Source organism: Octodon degus, unplaced genomic scaffold, assembly GCF_000260255.1.
Source record: "Octodon degus isolate 3935 unplaced genomic scaffold, OctDeg1.0 scaffold00207, whole genome shotgun sequence".
Taxonomy (NCBI): domain Eukaryota; kingdom Metazoa; phylum Chordata; class Mammalia; order Rodentia; family Octodontidae; genus Octodon; species Octodon degus.
Genome location: NW_004524783.1, coordinates 3,952,529 through 3,959,065, shown reverse-complemented (window position 1 = coordinate 3,959,065; position 6,537 = coordinate 3,952,529). Strand labels below are relative to the sequence as shown.

Here is a 6,537-nt window from a genome sequence, read left to right as displayed (position 1 = left end):
GGGTCTGACTCAGACTTGTGGTGACCCTCCTGCTTTCAGTCTCCCCAGAGCTGGGATTACAGGAGTACACATCTATGCCTCAGACTCTGGCCAGCTCAGCCAGACATGGGGTGGGGCTGGTGCAGCAGGGGGTGCTGGGGATCAAACCACAGCCCCTGAACTTGCCTAAACCTACCTAAGCAAGCGCTTTAGTCCACTGAGCTATCTCGCCGGCTCATTTCCAAGATTTAGCTGTGACAAATTGTGCTGCTACAAAATGGGTACACAGATACCCTGCAACTGTAATTGATTGACAGAAACACTGGTATGATGTTTTCAGTTCCTCTGGAAAAATACCCGGAAGAGTCAAATAGGACTTCTAATCCTAGTTTTCTGAGGAATCTCCACAATGATTTCCAGAGAGTGCAGCAGTCTACACTCGCACCAAAAGTGGAGAAGGGTTCCTTTTTTCCCACAGCCTCTCCAGCATTTGGTGTTCTTTATGGTAGTTGTTTTTCCTGGAGTAAGATGGAATCTCATTTGCATGTCTTAAATGACCAGTGCTGTGGAACTTTTTTTCATCTATTTATTTGCCATTTTTATTTCTTCATCTCAGAAGTGTGTATTCATCCCAGATGCCCATTTTTGGATTGGGTCTTTGAATTTTGAGGCCCTCATCTTTTTAAATTATTTATATTTTCTAGATAGAAGGACTTTTTCTGAGGACTATTGGTTAAGATTTTTTTTCCCAATTTGTGGATTTTCTTTTCACTCTGTTGGTGATTTCTTTTGATGTGGAAAACTTTCCAAAAATATGACACCCCGGTCATTGATTCTTTGAAGTAGTTCCTGTGCAGTTTGGTTTCTGCTCATGAGCTCTCTGTCTACCCCTATGTCTTCAAGATTCCTACTTACTTTCTCTTCCAGCATATTTAGTGTTTCTGCTGTAATGTTTAGGTTTTCAAGTCATTTTTACTTTAGTTTAGTGCATGATAATAGATCTGGATCTAGTTTTAGTTTTCAGCATGTGAAAAGCCAGTTTTTCCAGCACCATTTGTTAAAAAAGCTATCTTTCTTTCAATGAACATATTTGGCCCCTTTGTCAAAGATAAGGTGACTTAGTGTGTTAATAGTTGTGTCTTCATCTTCTAATCTGTTCTACTAATCCTGGAGTCTCTGTTTTTTGTTTATACCATGCTGATTTTATCACAGTAGCTTTTTAGCATACTTTCAAATTACACATTCTCATGCCTTTTGCTTGCCTTTGTTGGCCAGGTTTGCCTTTGCCATTCTAGGTCTTTTCTGGTTCCAAATGAATTTTAGGAATGTTTTCTCTAGATCTGTGAGGTATGTGATCATATTCTGCATTAAATAAGCATAACAATTTTGGAAGAATAGCCATTTTCACAGTGTTGGTTCTTCCTATCCATGAGCAAGGAAGTATCTTTCCATTTTGTGAAATCCTCTTCAATGTCTTTTTTTTTTAGAGTATTGTAATTTTCATTGTATAGATCTTTTACTTCCTTTGTTAGATTAATTCCTAAGTACTTCATTTTTTTGGACACTGTCGTGAAAGGTGTTGTTTCCCTAATTTCTCTCTGTGAGTTTATTGTTTTTGTAAAGGAATGCTACTGATTTTGGGGTGGTAACTTTGTATCCTGCTGTGCTGCTCAATTTGTTTATTAATTCTAGCAGTCACTAGGTGGGGTTTTTTGGATCTTCCACGTAGAGTATCATATGATATGTGAATAACGGTAATTTAACTTCCTTCTTTTGTGTTTGAATTTTCATTGGATTGTAGATATTGTTTAATTTCTTATTTAATTTCATCTGTGATCCATTGATAGATAGTTCAGGAGGGTGTTTTTAGAGTTTCTGTAGTTTCTTTTGTCATTAATTTCCAGTTTCACTGTACTATGGTCAATGAAATTATATGCATGGCATGATTTCAATTTCTTTGCACTTACTTAGGCATGTTCTGTAGACCAGTGTGTGTTCTGTTTTAGAGAACATCCATGTGTAGCCAAAAAGAATGTGTATTCAGATGTTGTTGGGTAGAACACTCTGTAAATGTCTAATAAGTCCATTTGTTCAAAAGTTTGGTTCAGTTCTTCTACTTATTTGCTAATTTTTTGCATAATTGTTCTATCTCTGAGACAATAGGGTGCTAAGGTACCCTATTAAGATTGTATTATTAGTTATTTGATTTTTCATGTCATTTAAAATTTGTCTTATAAAAATAAAATAAAATAAAATAAAACAAATTTGTCTTATATAGTTGGGTGCTCCCATGTTTGGTGCATACGTATTTATGACTGCTATATCTTCCTCTTAAAGTTTTCCCCTAACAAGTATGTGGTGACCTTCTTTATCTCATTTGATCATTCTTGCTTTGAAGTTCACATTTTCTGTCAATAGTATAGCTACCCCTGGCTTTTTTTCTGAGTTCCTGGTGCATGGAGTATTGTTTGCCATCCTTTGACTTTTAGCCTATGAATTTCCTTTGGAGTTAAATGTGTTTCTTGTATATCACATATTGTTTGATTTTATTTCTTTTTCTTTCTTTTTTTTTTTTGTAGCAACTTGAAGTTTGTTAAATGTGCAACCCTGCCATAACTGCAGTTGTACCCGCTCCCACCCAACGGTACCATTTTCAGTTCAGCCTTCTCTTGGGGACACTGAGCTGTCCCTCTTTCTTTCTGGAGTGGAGTAGTGGTGTCCCTTGAACCAGCAGTTGATAGGGGTAGAGTCACAACTGATGATCATAGTCCTCTTAAAGTGTATTTCCACATAAAGAAGCACCCTTGGGCCATTGGCAAAGGGTATTTATGATGGGGTAGAGGCCACCCTCATCCAACGTGTAGGTGGCAGGAATAAGGCTGGTCTGTCTGGGGCTTCAGAAGGTGGAGAAGAGATCTTCTGGGATTTAGTGTGGGTGGGGCGCGTCTTACCCAAACTTCTTTTGGTGGGTGATGCGCTTTACATCTAGGAGATCCTGGGGCTGGACACAGGCCTGACAGGAGTAACACCAAGTAGACAGGTCAGTGAAGCTGAGGACCAGTTGGTGTGCAGAGGCTTCATGGTGTCAGACCATGTGAGCATTGACATAACGGCTGCAGCAGACCCAAAGCAGCCCAGACACGATCAGTTCCCCTGGAGTGCTTCACAATCCTCACAAGGTTGGGTCACATCCAGGCTTGCTGCAGTTGTGGGACGTACTGCCACCGAATGGGGACACCAGGGCAGTGGTGTCACAGCGTACAATATGCCCTGGTTTGCGTCAGTTGGGTCCTGAAATCCCTGCGTCAGCTTCAAGTCAGCCTCAGCCTGACCTCCAGCTGCCTCTCCTGAGAGGCTCTCCTCTCGTAGGTCATGAGCTTCCAGGGTCTCCAGAGTTTCTTCATTTAGTTCCAAGGCGTAGGAGTCACAGGCAGCTGCCTGGGAGAGAGCAGGGCTGTGGTTCTTGGCCAGGTGTGGTTTCCAGGGTCTGCTCTTCTGTACATGAAGCTTAAGGAGTTTGGATCAGCTCAGCTTCTCCCTCAGCCTTCTCTGAAGTGATTGGGTGCAATGTGACTCTTCTTGTAGCTGCCTCTGAGGTGGCCTGGTGCACTGGGCCTTCTCCCACAGTCTCCTCTGAGGAGGCTTTGTACGAGATGGCTCTTCTGGTGGCTGTCTCTGAGGACTGGTGCTGAGTGAGTGCCACATTAACTACCTCTGGTTTAGTTCGGCCTGGAGTGGACGCTTGTGCAGATAATATTGAACACGCCTTGAACCAGCAGTTGACAGGAGTAGATCCACAAGGCCTGCTTTCAGAACCTTGCCTTTTGGCATGGCCATTCCCTTAGCCAGCCTAGGATTGTCTTGTTGGGCACCTTCTCAGTGACTGACTTAGAACTGGAGAGTCCCTCCTTGTCCTCTACCTTTGAGACCCGTAAGCTGTGCCAGTATCTGCAATGGACTTGGATGGTCTCAGTGATGGAGGCCAGGGCTGTAGACTGTGGGGGCCAAAGCAGAGCCAGCTGGGGTGGCAGGTCTCTAAGAAGTACGTGAGACAAGCAGCCATAGATTCTGAGATGGATGTCAGATTGTAGCCACCCTCTAGGATAAGGAAATGTGACCATTGGCAAGGCCCATCAACAGGTGGGTGAGGTGGGCATAACCTTCAGGTGACATCTAGAAGCTTTCTAGTGAGTCCCCTCATGCAGCATCAAAGCCAGCTGAGATAAGCACCAATTCTGGGTTAAACTCATAGGCAAGTGGAAGCACTAGGCAGTGCCAGGCAGCCAGGTACTCAGCATCAGCCAGGCGGGGCCCATTCCAGGCCACGTTGATGGTGAGGCCTGTGCCTGCAGCCCTGCCTACCTGGCTGTTGGCACCCTTGTCCCCCATGGGAAAGAAGGTGCCATGGTCAACGTGGTGCACAGACACATAAAGCACGCTGGGGTCATCTTCAGATATGTGCTGAGTTCCATTACCGTGATGGATGTCCCAATCCATGATAAGGATCCGCATGGTATGCCCACTGCTGGCCTGGGTATGGCGCGCAGCCACAACCACAGAGTTGAAAAAGCAGAAACCATAAGCACTGTGCTGCTCTGCATGGTGCCCTTGGGAGGACAACATTTAGAACCTCTCCTGAGAGCACAGCCTTCACAAGGCGGCAGGCAGCACCAGAAGCAAACTGCACAGCTAAAGGTACTGAGTCAGATATAGATGGAGTCAAAATTGGTGCCCCCCCAAGTTTTCATCTTCTCAGTGGTGCGGAGGCACGCCATATACTCGGCACTGTGGCTGGTGAGCAACTCTACCTCCATGGCAGGCCGCACAGGCAGGGTAACACAGCACCCGGCAAGGCCCAACTCCTCCTGGTGGCACATGATCCACAGGATGCTCTGGAGTGTCTTGGGGTGGTGGCTGTCCCATATATTGCAGTGACTCATCATCAGCTGGTCATAAACCAGCCCAGTTCAAGCCTGTAGCGAGGGCTAGGTCAGGACTGGTAGCACAGGGGACTCTCAGAGTCATTCCTCCTTTTTCTCCTGCACATGATCCTCCACACTGTCCTCCTCTGGGACCTCACCTGGTCTCACAAGAAACTCCCAGAAGGGCTCAAGGGCTTCCAGAGTGCAAGAGATTGAAGCCGGAGCAGTAGGACAGGTGGTACCAGGAGACTCCAGTATGAGGCAAGGATCTTCCAGAAGGATGTGGAGTGATGCACTGACACCCTCAACCAGAGAGCAGTGGTTGTAGCCATCCTTAGGATGTGTTGTAGGGCATCAATTCCAGCAGCCACTAGGACCAGCTGAGGCTAGAACTCGAAGGCAAATGGTAGCAGGACGTGCAGAAAAGCAGCAGTGTAGTCACATCCTGCATCACCACTTGGTTCCATGGCATGTTGATGGTGTAACCTTGACTTTGGCCAAAACCTCAGTAGACAAGTTAGAGAGCTTAAAGTGGGGCAAGAACTGCCCCTGCTCATAAAATGGATGGAAAAATAGAGGACCCTGGGGTGACATCTTTTGACCCTGGGGTCAAAAGTGAACTGTGTCCCTTGACCATGGTGCACACCCCAATCCACAATAAGGACCCTCTGAATGCAGTGCTTCTTCTGAGCACAGTGGGCAGAGATAGCCATGTGGTTGAACATGCAATACACATCCATGAGACTGTGTAGGGCATGGTATCCAGGAGGTCTGATGATGGCCATGCCATTCCATATCTCAGCCCCCAGGATGGCATCTGACAGCCGGAGGACAGAGCTTGAGGCAAAGCGGGCACAAGTGTATGAGTTTGGATGCAGATAAACTGAGTCATAGGTATCTGCTAGTACTCAGAGTTCTCTCTCATCCATGTACTGGGTTGTTTCCATCAGATCAATAAATTCTAGGCCATGAACCAACATCAGCTCTTCCTTTTCAGCAAAACAGACCTGAAAGGACACACAGCAATCCAGGAGTCCTTCCTGGATCAGCTGCTCCTTGGTGGCATGGAGCTGCTCAGGGCTTTCAGGGAAGCTGTCATCCCAGAGGCAATGGAATTCATTCAGCTGCTCATCAAACATCAACTCAGTACCTACCAGGACCTTGGCTTCAGGATTCACATCCAGCTCTTGAAGTCCTACAATTAGGTCATCTTCCACTGCTTGGCTGCATTTCTCCATACTGTCCTTCTTCACCTCCACTAGATTGGGGCTGGAGCGGTGTACAGCACCCTTCTTAATACTTCACTTCAAAGTGACGCTGGAGTCATGAAGGGTGACTGGGGGTTGTGCCTCCTCCTTCGATGCCTGGTTATGGTGGAATCCTGGCCAGTGGAGCTCATGATCAGGGAGTCTTGGCCTCTGATTTGACCTTTCCACTGCACCAGATCCCACCCCTAGTGTCTCAGTCAGCCTGATTTTGTTTCTTGATCCACTCTGCCAGTCTATTTCTTTTAATTGGTGAATTAAGGCTATTTACATTGATCATCATAACTGGTATGTATTGGTTTATGTTTGTCATGTTATTTTCCTGCTGTAGGTTCCCTACTTTTCCTCTGTGTTTAATTTTTGCTCTGCTT

General features: G+C 45.6%; 1 pseudogene; it reads right to left on the bottom strand.

The window, feature by feature from the left end:
- Positions 1 to 2,905: 2,905 nt before the first annotated feature.
- LOC101574087 lies at positions 2,906 to 6,315 on the bottom strand (annotated as a pseudogene).
- Between the last annotated feature and the right edge of the window lie 222 nt (positions 6,316 to 6,537).